This window comes from Mirounga leonina, unplaced genomic scaffold, assembly GCF_011800145.1.
Source record: "Mirounga leonina isolate KUSES-001 unplaced genomic scaffold, KU_Mleo_1.0 Mir_174, whole genome shotgun sequence".
Lineage (NCBI taxonomy): Eukaryota > Metazoa > Chordata > Mammalia > Carnivora > Phocidae > Mirounga > Mirounga leonina.
Window position 1 is genome coordinate 31,767,913 of NW_023270451.1, and position 15,770 is coordinate 31,783,682.

The following is a 15,770-nucleotide window of genomic DNA, read 5'->3' on the forward strand; positions in this document are numbered from 1 at the left end:
AGGCAGCAGCCTCTTCGACCTCAGTTGCAGCAACTTCTTCCTAGGAACATCTCCAAAGGCAAGGGAAGCAAGGGCAAAAATGAACTATTGGGACTTCATCAAGATAAAAAGCTTCTGCAAACAAAGGAAACAGTCAACAAAACCAAAAGACAACCAGCAGAATGGGAGAAGATATTTGCAAATGACATATCAGATAAAGGGCTAGTATTCAAAATCTATAAAGAACTTCTCAAACTCAACACCCAAAGAACAAAGAATCCAATCAAGAAATGGGCAGAAGACATGAACAGACATTTTTCCAAAGAAGACATCCAAATGGCCAACAGACACATGAAAAACTGCTCAACATCGCTCGGCATCAGGGAAATCCAAATCAAACCCTCAATGAGATACCACCTCACAGCAGTCAGAATGGCTAAAATTAACAAGTCAGGAAATGACAGATGTTGGCGAGGATGTGGAGAAAGGGGAACCATCCTACACTGTTGGTGGGAATGCAAGTTGGTGCAGCCACTTGCATTCCCACCAAAATAAAAAAAAAAAGAATCCATGGGTGGAAAACAGTATGGAGGTGCCTCAAAAAGTTGAAAATAGAGCTACCCTATGATCCAGCAATTGCACTACTGGGTATTTACACCAAAGATACAAATGTAGGGATCCGAAGGGGTACGTGCACCCTGATGTTTATAGCAGCTATGTCCACAATAGCCAAACTGTGGACAGAGCCAAGATGTCCATCAACAGATGAATGGATAAAGAAGAGGTGGTGTATATATATACAATGGAATATTATGCAGCCATCAAAAGGAATGAGATCTTGCCATTTGGAACGATGTGGATGGAACTGGAGGGTGTTATGCTGAGCGAAATAAGTCGATCAGAGAAAGACATGTATCATATGACCTCACTGATATGAGAAATTCTTAATCGCAGGAAACAAACTGAGGGTTGCTGGAGTGGGGGGGTGGGGGGGAGGAATGGGGTGACAGGGTGATAGACACTGGGGAGAGTATGTGCTCTAGTAAGTGCTGTGAATTGTGCAAGACTGTTGAATCTCAGATCTGTACCTCTGAAACAAATAATGCAACATATGTTAAGAAAAAAAAAAAGAAGAAGATAACAGGAGGGGAAGAATGAAGGGGGGGAAATCGGAGCGGGAGACGAACCATGAGAGACGATGGACTCTGAAAAACAAACCAAGGGTTCTAGAGGGGAGGGAGGTGGGGGGATGGGTTAGACTGGTAATGGGTATTAAAGAGGGCACGTTCTGCATGGAGCACTGGGTGTTATGCACAAACAATGAATCATGGAACACTACATCTAAAACTAATGATGTAATGTATGGTGACTAACATAACAATAAAAAAAATTAAACTAAAAAAAAAAAGAATCCATGGGTGGTATTTGAAGGCATTATGCTAAGTGAAATAAGTCAGATAAAGACAAACACCATATGACCTCACCTACATGTGGAATCTAAAAAAAAAAAAAAAAAACTCATAGAAAAAGAGATAAGCTTGTGGTTACCAAAGGTGGAGGCTCATGGGACAGGGGTGTTGGAGGAAGGTGATCAAAAAGTACAAACTTCCCCTTTTAAGATAAATAAATGCTAGGGATGTATGTATAACATGATGACCATAGCTAACATTGCTGTATGATACATAAGAATGTTGTTAAAAGAGTAAATCCTAAGAGTTCTCATCACAAGAAGACCACTTTTTTCTCTTTTTTTCTATCTTTTATCTATAAGAGAAGACGGATGTTAGCTGAACCTATTGTAATCATTTCACAATGTATGTGTGCCTCTAACTTAAACAGTGACATATGTCAATTACTTCTCAATAAAACTGGAAGACAAAAAAAAAGGCTGTGGCCTGAGGGGCAATCTTCTAATTTAACACATATCTAAAGGACCTAATGCAATATACCCCAAGACATAGGGAAGCTAGCGCTCCCCCTCTGCCTCATTCCAAGTTGTCTATATCAACTGGAAAGGAACCGGTACACATATCGGGTACCGGGCTTTTGCAGCTGCTGCCCAGGGGATTCATCCCTTGATCATCTGGCTCTGGTGGCCAGCAGGGCTTATGTTTGCAGGTCCCACTGGTCCATAGCAAATAGAATTCGTTCTTAACTACTACCCCCTCCCAGGACACAAAGAAGAGATGGCAGAGGAAAATTCCCTGGCTGTGTGAGTAAGAGGCATATTTGCAGGTCACATACCAATAAGTACATAAGAAGGTGCTCAATATCACTAAACATTAGAGAAATGCAAATCAAAATACAACGAGATATCATTGCACACCTGTTAAAATGGCTATTATCAAAAAGATAAAACATAAGTGCTGGAGAAGATGTGAAAAAAAGGGAATCTTTGTACACTGTTGGTAGAAATGTAAATTGGTACAACTACTATGAAAAAGAGCATGGAGTTCCCTCAAAAAATTAAACATAGAACCACCATATGATCTAGCAATCCCACTTCTGGGACTATAGCCAAAGGAAATGAAAACCCTAACTCAGAAAGATATTTGCACCCCCATGTTTGTTGCAGTATTATTTACAATAGCCAAGACACAGAAACAATCTAAGTATCCACAGACAAATGAATAAAGAAAATGTGTTACACACACACACACACACACACACAGATATTATTCAGCCATGAGAAAGGACATCCAGCTGTTTGTGACAACATGTGTGGACTTTGAGGCATTATGCTAAGTGAAAAAATGTCAGACATGAAAGACAAATGCAGTATGATCTCACTTATATGTGGAATCTTAAAAAGCCTGAACTTGCAGATCTAGAAAACAGACGGATGGTTGCCCAAGGATAAGGGTAGGGTATGTGGGTTTGGTGAAATGAGTGAAGGAGGTCAAAAGGTATAAACTTCCAATTATAAGTAAGTCCTGGGAACATAATGTACTGTATGGTGACTACAGTTAATAATACCATGTTGTGTTATTTGGAAGTTGCTAAGAGAGTAGATCTTAAAGGTTCTCACCATAAAAAAAAAAAAAATTGTAACTGTGTGGTAACAGATGTTAACTTAACTTATCATGGTGATCATTTTGCAATACATCTTAAAACATTATGTTGTACACCTAAAATTAAAACAATCTTATAGTTAACTATATCTCAATAAAATGTCTTGTATATATAACATTCAGAGAATGTATTTAATTGCTTTATCATCATCTGCCACATTATTTGTCTCTCTAAATATACTAGGCTCTTTGACTGAAAGCACCAAAATATTCATTTCTGTATTAACCAAAGCCAAACGTAATAAAGAATAAAAGGTTCTAAGTACTGTTGGCTGAATAACGACCACTGAGTAAAATTAAGTCCCTCTAGTCTGTGTACTCGCATCTCTGTGTGTGTATAACACTTCTGCTATAATGGGGAAGGTGATGATGAAGGAAACTTTCGGCAAATAACAACTTTTATAACTGAGTTAAGGATGAAGTACAGAATTCAATATGCATGATTCTTAGTGATAAATTTTGTTATGAATTTATCATATTAATGTTAGTGATAACATAATAGTTGTTATTTTTTGATGGGGATTATCATCCTCATTTTATAGGAAAACAGAAGCTTAAAGAGATGATTAAGGTTCCAAAGTCAATGGTAGGTTCCATTTTATTTGTGTGATACTGGCTACATTAGTAGTTTTCACCAAATATTTTAGTGCTCCCCTGACAGTGGGCAGACAAAAATAAGGCATTTCTCTGCTCACTTGGAATTAGATGTATTCATGTGTATTGCTTAGGCAAAATAAATCTAAGCATATCATTGCCAGGGAGAAGGCTTACGAGCCAACACCCGATTCTCAAGCTCTCTGTTTGTCTCTGCCATAGCATCTGCCAATTTTTTAAGTTGACGACTGTTCCATCTAACTGGGACTTGATCGAGGACAAAGTGAAATTAACCATTTGCTGACTCAGATTTGGAAATAAAATATGATCAAGAAATCAGCTCCTATTTCATTAAGCCACTGAGATTTTGTGAATTTTTCAGTCGTAACAATTTGGCCCACCTCGACCAATACTTCATAGAAGTCCTAACTTCAATATTAAAGTTTGTTTGAACGTAAGCCTTAAAAGAACTGTTTTTGAGTTACTGGTGTTTTTTTTTTTTTTTTGGCAAGTTTGACAAGTTGGAAAAATAGATGTTTAAAAAAATTATTGGAGATTTGTCTTTAGGACACTAAAATACTGGAATTTAGACATTCATAGATATTACTTTCTTTTCCCATTGCAAATTTCCTGTATTAAAAGATTTAAGATGGGGGCCTGGTTGGCTCAGTTGGTTAAGCGCCTGCCTTCAGCTCAGGTCATGATCCTGGAGTTCCGGGATCGAGTCCCACATCGGGCTACCTCCTTGGTGGGGAGTCTGCTTCTCCCTCTGACCCTCCCCTGTCTCATGCTGTCTCTCTATCTTTCATTCTCTCTCTCTCTCTCTCAAATAAATAAATAAAATCTTTAAAGAAAAAAAAAGATTTAAGACATATATGTACCCAGAGAAGCTACCAAGGAGAAAATCAGTCTGAAACAGTACAACAAATAGGAAACAGAGCCAGAAATGAGGCAAAAGAGATTATGCAGCCAACATACATTCCAGAAATAAAATCTGGGTCAAAGCCAGGAACTGCTGAGTTAATCAATGTGAATCAGAAGAAACAGGGTCGGAAATGAGAGACATGTATTATCTAAAATAGAGTTGCTGATTCCAATTTCAGACCAAGTATCAGGGCAAAGTCAAGACTTTTCACATAAGTAGTATAAATGAATAGGCCTAAATTTTTTTTATTAAAAAAAGCTCTCTTCTGATATTAAACTACTTCATTTATCACCATCATGATCATCGTCATAACAATAACATATTGCGTTCTGAGCATTTACGGGCATTTTCACATTTAACCATCATCACAATCCCAGGACATGGGTGAGGAGACCGAGCACAGCACTAGAACTCGCCTCATTTTATAAAATACCAAATTACGCGCTCCCAGTTACTCTGCTAAATGACCCTGTGTCATTTATTCTTTTGTCTTACGCAAAAAAAGTAATTATCATTAAATGGTTTGGCCTCCCAAAATAGAGCCAATCTAATATAGGGCAGAGGCCAAAATCAAAAGCAAACTGCATCATGACAAATTAGAAAGAGGGCGAATATGTGACCTAAATTTGCTTAACAATAAATTGAATGCCCACAGGGGAAGAGGTCAAGTCTCTTTCCCTCCATTCTCTTTGTCCCATCTTGTATGGATCAAGCAAAAAAACATATCTCAAAGACACATTAGATCATCATGCTAGAGAGTAGAGTTTCTCATGAGAGTAAGGCTACTTAAAATGGAAAAGGGCTTTACCATATTTCTATTACAATTGTTTCACGGTTTTCTTCTCATCTCTCTTTCTCCTCCCATGCTTTTCATAAAGGAAGAGTGAGGGAGGTTCCAGGCACCGGCAGAATGAATGCAGGAGGAATACTGGAATATGCCTCTGTTTTAGGTAGAGCTTTGCTGACGTTCGCACATGATCCAGTCCAATCTACCACGGTAAGAGACCAGAGAGACTTTTTGAGGCCAAAACCATAGTTAGCAGCTTTGCCTCTCTGCTTTGTTCTGTATATAAAAACCTTTAAGAGATGGCTATGGCTGGTGGAGATGTGAGGACCTAAACCCCAGAGTCCAGCTTTCCCTATTTTGGAAACATGATTAATAACCCATTTATTAACATACTGATCTTCATAAGAAACATAAATGAATTATTACCGTTTTGATCTTCATCATCTATTGCGCCATTGCTATGTGCTGGGTAATCTGCCTAGAAGAGATAGATCCTTTGCCTCCCTCTGAGGTGTGCTGTATTAAATGAGTTAATACTTATACATTGTTTAGATTAGGGCACTAAAAATCTATTATTTGTTATGATGATGTTTACTGTCTCATTAAATCCTACAACAATACTTTGAGGTGGATTCTACTTTTCCAGGTGTCAAAGCTGAGGCCCAAGTAGTCCATGTAACATTCTACATAAAGGTCACACCACTCAGAGTACAGAACGGTGCTGGGGCTGGGGATCAACACTATCAAATATTAGTCTGCCTGCAAAGCTTGTGCTCTTTCCACTAAGCCAGGCCACGTGCCTCTCTCCAAGGAGAAACTGTACAGTAGGGCCAAACATTAGGCATACTGGTCCTTATTGACAAGAACACGTTCATCATTATTTTGCACTTCTCCACAATGCCAGCTGCTATAAACAGCATAAAATTTATGAAAATTTGGAAGTGCTCCCATGGTGATAACAGTATTTTTCAAAAATAATTGGCATGCTCTATAACACACTTTATATATAACAAATAAAAAGTTAATCCTAAGTGACAATATGTGGGCAGATAATGAATCACTTGGAAATAGCATGTAGATTTTACAAAGACAATATTGTCATCCATGAAAAGACCTGGAGTATCTTAACCCTTTGCTATGCCGTGAAACCACAGCAGGAAGCTCTGGTAAACTAATAATGTGATAAGCTCAATTCTCTACACGGCAGGAGCGAGAGCTCTCTATCTCGTAACAACAGTTTGGATGACTTTATATAAAGAGTGGGAAAGAAAATTATACGGCTCTCTCCCACATATCAATGGAGATGTTTCCCATGGCGTGACTCAGCCTAAAACCCTCAACAGGAGCATGGTCTCAGCATGCTGTAGGCAACCACAGCAGGCTTCACATTAGCTGCCTTAAGCATTTGTGGGGACAACACAGAACCGAGGCTGCCAATAGCACCAGAAGTTTCTACCTTGTGGGAAGAATCTAGTCTTATAGCAGCGGGGGAAGACGCTGACTATGCTCCAAAACGTGGCACTTTCCTATTGATCACCAGCAATACATGCAAACAGCCCACAGAACACACTCACTCCCTTCTTATTAAAACAATCATTGTAAACCGCTATGTCACTTACAGCTTGCCAGGCACTGCTATCATGATTTGACATATATTATTACCTCGTTCGATTTAATACTCACAACCCTTGACATATTGATTTTTTCCGCATTTTACAAGTGTGAAAAATGGGACACAGAGATGTTAAGTAACTTTCCCCAAATGAGAAATCTAAAATATGGAGGCTGAGGATTTGAATACAAGCTGTCTGATGTGCTAGCTGCCTAACTAGGAGTCCTGTGCCAATATTACTCTGTTTTTCCCCAAATGATCACAAGAAAAGCCTTGAAGTTGAGAGACTATTCCTAGCTGCAGGGTGTAATGGACTAAACTGTGTCCCCACCAAAGGCATATGTTGATATACTAGCCTCCACTAGGAGCGGTCTTTGGGAGGTAATTAGAACGAGCTGAAGTCATGAGAGTGGGGCCCCAACTGGATTAGTGTCCTTATAATAGTCCCTGGGAATTTACTGCTCCTCTTACTCTTTGCACCCTATGAGGATACAGGGAGAAGTGGCAGTTTGTAACCCAGAAAAGGGCCCTTATAGAACCTGACCACTCGGGGTGCCTGGGTGGCTCAGTCGTTAAGCGTCTGCCTTCGGCTCAGGTCATGATTCCAGGTCCTGGGATCGAGCCCCGCATCTGGCTCCCTGCTCGGCGGGAAGCCTGCTTCTCCCTCTCCCACTCCCCCCGCTTGTGTTCCCTCTCTCGCTGTCTCTCTCTCTGTCAAATAAATAAATAAAATCTTTAAAAAAAAAAAAAAAAAAGAACCTGACCACGCTGAAACCCTGATCTTGGACTTCAGCCTACAGAACTGTGAGAAATAAATATCTGTTATTTAGAAGTCATCCACTCTGTGGTACTTTGTTATAGCAGCCCAAACAGAATAAGACACAGGGTGTATTGTGGTAGTAGTAGAGAAAACCCAAAATCGGATAATTCAAGGAAATGATCTTTACAGTGTTATCTAGGTCCCACATTGAGCGATTTGGTTTTGCTGGGGTAGGGGTTCCATGAATTCCTTCATCTTGACCAACAGTTCTACAGCCCTACTCCATCTCCCAAAAGCATATGAAACACTTATTTGATATATATAGCACATATAATCTTAGCATGCTGCAAATTTAACCTTAAAACAGTAACTTGTTTTTAATTTAATTTAATGCATATAAACAGCTTCTTATTGAAAGCTACAAGACAAAGTCAAGAAAGTTAATCCAAGATACCATTTTCTATTAGACAGTGGAGGAATGTCACTTTGTCAATGCTGCACTGCAATGTAAAAATCTGATGCTTAAATCCTACTGACAAACTGATCACATGCACTAAATTGCATGGAAAATACACTACTTTCATAATCTTCAGAATAATGTTTGTTTCCAGCTATATTTTGACAATGGCAATTTATTATACAAGGATACATTCTAATCACAATATTCTTTGCCTCCTAATTACACAGGAAATTTCTTGCGGGATTAAGTCTAGCACTTTTCATACTGTGTTGCTTATTTAAAAAAGAGTAGCACATGGAACCTGCACTACTTTTTTTTTTTAACTCTCAGTTATTCAGTTAATTTGTGTCCTCATAAAATCAATTTTAAAATGTTCTTATACTCAATGTGTCACTTCTTACTACCAATTTATTGAATGCTCATTAATCTTTGTCTCAATATGTTACAACTTTTACATTTATGACAATTTTTATTACCACTTGTTTTAGGTATTTCCACAAATTGATTACTAAATCAAGCATTTTTATGAGATAATTAAATGAATGCCATATTCTTTAGGCAATAAAATGAAAGTAGCAGTATATAACATATTCAATACTTCAGTATTAAATTCTGTTTATCAATTCAAATGGAATCAATATCTGAGCAAAGTCATTATAAATAATAATTTAGCTATTATGGCAATAATTTACCAATTTTATTTTAATGCTCCCATAAACAATAACATATATTTTAATTATCCAGCTAAATTCAACATAAACTAAACCAAACTTCGTGTTTTCTTTACTTGGGGGATTATGTCACCAAATTCTCCCATTCTTAAGTCAAATCTTTGGAACTAAATTTTCAATTTCTCTCTCTCTCTCTCTGTTTTATTATTTCCCAAGCTCTCTGTTAGTTTTAATGCTATAATATCTGAATCTACACTTTTCTGGTCATCTTTCATCATCCACATTATTTAGTCTATTCCAGTAGCCCACTGGCATGATGCTAGTCTCTTTCCTTTACCTTATACCATCCTTGTATTTGCCAAGTTAAACTCCTTGTTCTTGTTGTTCTGCCCTTAAAACCCTACAGTTGGGGCGCTTGGGTGGCTCAGTCATTAAGCGTCTGCCTTTGGCGCAGGTCATGATCCCAGGGTCCTGGGATCGAGCCCCGCATCAGGCTCCCTTCTCCGTAGGAAGCCTGCTTCTCCCTCTCCCACTCCCCCTGCTTGTGTTCCCTCTCTCGCGTGTCTCTCTCTGTCATATACATAAATAAAATCTTAAAAAAAAAAAAAAAACCTACAATTACTCCTCACTGCTTTACTCAAGTTTAGCATTGTATATTTTAATTCAATCTCATTTTTACATCCTTAACTGTACTTACACCCTTAATTTAATTTAATATGACTCCTCTCCTTCAAATATATGCTGAATTTTCCTTTTTATCTATATTATTTTCTTCTCCATTTACCTTAAACCTCCTTTTTAAGATTCATTTCAAACCCTACTTCTTCCATGAAGATTTCCCTTTCCCCATCTCCAACTGCATACTAAGGCCCTACAGGACCCCAAACTTTGTGGCACTTAAAATATTCTGCCTAGATACAGAGACATTTATCCATTAGTTTCCAGCCTTTGTTAAACATCCTTGAACATATCTGTTCTTATCTGTGGTTCCTTCAGTGCCAAGCAGAATATTCTCCCTAAAAAAAAAACTCAGAAATATTTACTTAATTATTGGATATAACACAACAGTAGAGAGCATATAGAAATTGGAAAACATAGGTAAATCAATTTTTAGTCAATTTCAAAATTATCAAGTATAAAAATGCAAATAAGAATTCAGCCATTTTGGACTAAATGGGACAAGAGGATGAATTGTGCTCTCAGCTGCTCAAAACAGTTTTTGAATATGAGGAACACATTTTGATGGCAGAAATTTCTGCCCCCCGCCAGCGATAGCTGTTGTAATTTTTATTATTGACTAAGAACATACACATGTTCTTATGGCTTTGCATCTTTATTGCAAATACCCAGCAGCACCCTCACAACCTCACCCAGAACACTTCAGCCCACAAGGGAGGAAGACTCTAGAAAACCTGTGAAGTTGGCCTTTTCAGATAATATGCATAAACACTTGTTTATGAATGTTCCTGACTTAGCTGTACCCCACAAATATATGTTATTATTCACTATCATCAACATATCTATTACTTATTATTTCAAATTCTTCTTCTGTCTGCCTCTCCTTCACAGTCTTACTCCATCCATTCCTTTACTCCTGTATGCCACACCTTCTCTCTGCATAAGCATCCCAGCTGCTTCAATTTTCCATCTTCCATTCTTGCATACTATCAGTTGTTCTCCTCTTTCTAAAGCTTCTTTCATTCTCTTCTTCCAGGCACCATGTTATTCCCCCACTCTCTTCAATCTTCTACATTCTTTACATGTTATTTTTTTCTCTACTCATCATCTTCCCAACTTTTTGGTGCCTCCGACTTTTTAGGTACTCCCTTTTCTCTTTAACACCTTGACCCAGGTGTTATTCATATTTATAGTTGAAACTCATTTCATGAAACAGATATATTCCTGAAAATCCATGTTAAAAATAAAATTCTTGGGGCGCCTGGGTGGCTCAGTCATTAAGCGTCTGCCCTCGGCTCAGGTCATGATCCCAGGGTCCTGGGATTGAGCCCCACGTCAGGCTCCCTGCTTGGCAGGAAGCCTGTTTCTCCCTCTCCCACTCCCCCTGCTTGTGTTCCCTCTCTCGCTGTGTCTCTCTCTGTCAAATAAATAAATAAAAATCTTTAAAAAAAATAAAATAAAATAAAATTCTTTATAGATAAAATCTCACTGTTTATGTGTAAAGAAACTTAATATTTAAAAATAGCCTACTATAAATTGAAATTGCCATGGCTTATCTTTTGTATAAATATACACATTTGAAAAAGTTGGCTTAAGGTCCTGATACCTTCTCTCTAACAACCTCTAATTCCAACTCCACAGTGTATCTATGACTCCCAACTCCCAGTCCTTTTTCTATGTTACGCTAACAGAAAATATAAGAAACTAACAAACCCTCACTTTTCCCCCTTACTTCTGTTTGTCCTTCTCAGTTGCAGTATCACCAATTTCCTTTCACCCAAATTGTCTTACCTTTTGCTTTACTTCTGTTACACCTGGAATGTTTCAGTTAGTTTTGCATCTAACACCCTAGTTTCATTTTTTTCTAGATTTTATACTTGATTTAAGTTTAGCTTTTTACCTTTTCCTTTTTCTCATGCCAAAAGGTAGTCTCAAGCAGACTTACTTGCAAACACAAAAGACATACCTACATCTATTTTGATGCTGAATAGGATGTATAATCTGTTCTTATAAATAATCAGTATCTTGTTTAACACAAATGCCAAATCAAGTCATATTATCAATATGAATACTTACACTCAGCATATTTCTGAAGTTGGGAAAATTCTGAGGGACTAAGGTGGGCCCACTTCTCCTGGTTTGTCATGGTGGTAGTGAGAAGTCTCTTACATACCAGGTGAGGAATTCTTTATTCGGGTGTTTGGCAGAATTCTATGCTTCAAAGTTTCCACATGGCATGTTTCATTATAAAATATCTCAAGCTTTCAAAATATGAAATCTGTCAACATGAAATCACTGTAGTTGCGAGATTATAGTTTCAATAATCTATTAAAGACCTGCAGAAAAAGAAACAAAAATAAAAAGATCAGCATTATTGCACAAAGAAAAAGTTGACAAGTTACACAATGTTAAGAATTTTTAATTTCTAACAATATTAGTTCTTCCAATCCATGAGCATGGAACATTTTTCCATTTGTGTCTTCCTCAATTGCATTTATGAGTGTTCTATAATTTTCTGAGTACAGATCCTTTGCCTCTTTGGTTAGGTTTATTCCTAGGTATCTTATGATTTTTGCTACAATTATATATGGGATTGATGCCTTAATGTCTTTCTTCTCTCTCATTGTTAGTGTATAGAAATGCAGCTAATTTCTGTGCATTGATTTTATATCCTGCCACTTTGCTGAATTCCTGTATGAGTTCTAGCAAGTATCGTGTGGAGTCTTTTGGGTTTTCCACATAGAGTATCATGTCATCTGCGAAGAGTGAGAGTTTGACATCTTCTTTGCCAATTCAGATGCCTTTTATTTCTTTCTGTTGTCTGATTGCTGGGGCTAGGACTTCTAGTACTATGTTGAACAGCAGTGGTGATAGTGGACATCCCTGTCATGTTCCTGACCTTAGGGGAAAAGCTCTCAGTTTTTCCCCATTGAGAATGATATTTGCTGTGGGCTTTTCATATATGGTTTTTATAATATTGAGGTATGTTCCCTCTATCCCTACATTATGAAGAGTTTTAATCAAGAAAGGATACTATACTTTGTCAAATGCTTTTTCTGATCCTATTGAGAGGATCATATGGTTCTTCTCTCTCCTTTTATTAATGTGTTCTATCACATTGATTGATTTGTAGATGTTGAGCCACCCTTGCAGCCAGGAATAAATCCCACTTGGTCATGCTGAATAATCCTGTTAATGTACTGTTGGATCCTATTGGCTAGTATCTTGGTGAAAATTTTTGCATCCATGTTCATCAGGGATATGGGTCTGTAATCCTCCTTTTTGGTGGGGTCTCTGTCTGATTTTGGGATCAAGGTAATGCTGGACTTATAGAAAGAGTTTGGAAGTTTTCCTTCCATTTCAGAACAAATAGTGTTAAAATGTCTGTGCTACCTAGAGTAATCTATACATTCAAGACAATCCCTATCAAAATATCATCAACGTTTTCCCTGGAGCTGGAACAAATAACCCTAAAATTTGTGTGGAACAAGAAGAGACCCCAGATAGCCAAAGGAACACTGAAACTGAAAACCAAAGTTGGTGGTATCATAATTACATACCTCAAGCTATATTACAAAGCTATAATCATCAAAATGTGTGGTACTGGCACAAAAACAGACACATATATCAGTGGAAAAGAATAGAGAGCCCAGAAATGGCCCTTCAACTCTATGGTCAACTAATCTTTGACAAAGCAGGAAAGAATGTCCAATGGAAAAAAGACAGTCTCTTCAACAAATGGTGTTGGGAAAATTGGACAGCCATGTGCAGAAGAATGAAACTGGACCATTTCCTTACACCATACACAAAAATAGACCCCAAACAGATGAAAGACCTAAATGTGAGACAAGAATCCATCAAAATCTTAGAGAACACAGGTAGCTACCTCTTTAACCTCAGCCAGAGCAACTTCTTCTTAGACACATCACCAAAGGCAAGGGAAGCAAGGGCAAAATGAACTATTGGAACTTCCATCAGGATAAAAAGCTTTTGCATAGCAAAGGAAACAGTCGACAAAACCAAAAGACAACCGACAGAATGGGAGAAGATATTTGCAAATGACATATCAGATAAAGGGCTAGTATCCAAAATCTATAAAGATCTTATCAAACTCAACACCCAAAAAACAAATAATCCAATCAAGAAATGGGCAGAAAACGAAAGACATTTCTCCAGAGAAGACATACAAATACCCAACAGACATATAAAAAAATGCTTAACATCACTCGGCATCAGGGAAATCCACATCAAAACCACAATCAGATACCACCTCACACCAGTCAGAATGGCTAAAATGAACAAGTCAGGAAAGGACAGATGTTGGAGAAGATGTGGAGAAAGGGGAACCCTCCTACACTGTTGGTGAGAATGCAAGCTGGTGCAGCCACTCTGGACAATAGTATAGAGGTTCCCCAAAAAGTTGAAAATAGATCTACCATATGACCCAGCAATTGCACTAGTAAGTATTGACCCCAAAGATACAAATGTAGTGATCTAAAGGGGCACCTGCACCCCAATTTATAGTAGCAATGTCCATAATTGTCAAACTATGGAAAGAGCCCAGATGTCTATCAACAGATGAATGGATAAAGAAGAGGTGGCATATATATACATATACATAATGGAATATACTCAGCCATCAAAAAAAATGAAATCTTGCCATTTGCAATGACATGGATGGAACTAGAGGGTATTATGCTAAGTGAAATAAGTCAATCAGAGAAAGACAATTTCCATATGATCTCACTCATATGTGAAATTTAAGAAACAAAACAGAGGATCATAGGGGAAGGGAGGAAAAATAAAAGAAGACAAAATCAGAGAGGGCAATAAACCATAAGAGACTCTTAATCATAGGAAACAAACTGAGGGTTGCTGGAGTGGGGGGGGGGTGGGGAGATGGGCTAACTGGGTGATGGACATTAAGGAGGGCATGTGATGTAACGAGTACTGGGTGTTATACAAGACTGATGAATCACTGAACTCTACTTCGGAAACTAATAATACATATACGTTAGTTAATTGAATTTAAATAAAAGATAAAAAGAATTTTTAATTTCTTAATAATGTATTCCAAAGTTATTTTAGTTTGTGTAATACTCAATTTTTAATTGTTCATGCACTCTTTAAAGGCATTTTTATATATATTTCCTAATGCCAGATCACAGAAATAAATGACTAAAATACAAAAAGAAGAAAATTTTATAAAGTCTATTTCATAAAAGTAGATTTTTCTTTGCTGTTCTATTTTATAAATTCCACATTTCCAGAGCAAACAAGGGTGTCGTTTTTATCAATCTGAACTTATTAATCTTGTAATACCTAAACAATTACTATGTAAAAATCTAGACCAAATCATTAAAGGAAGCTAAGTAAGCTCTATAGCTCCCTGCACATACAATCGGCTAGCATACCAGATTTCCAACAATGGTTTGGAATGGCCTTCAGTAGTAGCACATATATTTGAAATTCTGGGAGTCATATAAATTGAGGAATTTTTTTCTAGCAATAAAATGAAGAGAATAATTTTAATTTTACAATTTGTAAAAATCCCAATAAAATTTACCAAACTAAAGCAATTCCAAATGTCTGACAGACTTGCATAATGATAGTAGAAAAACTACTATGAATCATGCTTAAAAATAAATCCCTGGGTTGTCATGGACCTACATTCACTGCTACATCTATAAAGGCAAACAAAATGAAAAACCATCTGGTCTCAACTTTTTATTAGAGACAGTAATCAATTGCTCAAAACCAGACTGGCATTGTGATCATTATAGAAAATGAAATATTTAGCAACAATGACTTAAGTTTATGAAATTGTATGACTGGAAAGTTTATTTATGCAGATGTCATTATCTCAAGCCAAGTACCTATATTTGGCATTAGTGCATAACCTTTCTTCAGCATCTGTGTTTTTGGTCTTCAATATCAACCCCAGGACCTCACTGTCACATCCTGTCATCTTTGTCTTTAAAAAAGATTCTTGTCGGTCTCATCTGTTCAGAGTCCCTGCACTCAGTTTTACAAAATGACAGTTCGCTATTTAATTGGAAAAAGTGAAGATACTGATGTGTTAACAGAGGCCAAATTGCTAGGTCTCTTTTTCCTCCCAGGGAATGCCCTTAAATCACAACCATGACTTTGTGGAAATAATGTAAACCAAAAGGAATGGGAACATGTGATGGACATTTCTGTTTTCCACCCAGTGTCTTCCAGCTGATTTCATC

The 15,770-nt window shown here is 37.4% G+C and overlaps 1 long non-coding RNA gene across 1 annotated transcript in view; it reads right to left on the reverse strand.

Annotated features, from left to right (window-relative positions):
• Window positions 1–11,614: 11,614 nt before the first annotated feature.
• Window positions 11,615–15,770, reverse strand: part of LOC118020819 — a 65,531-nt gene continuing 61,375 nt past the window's right edge. The window contains exon 3 of the long non-coding RNA XR_004682018.1: window positions 11,615–11,873. This is a non-coding gene — a long non-coding RNA (uncharacterized LOC118020819). The remainder of the gene's footprint in view (window positions 11,874–15,770) is intronic.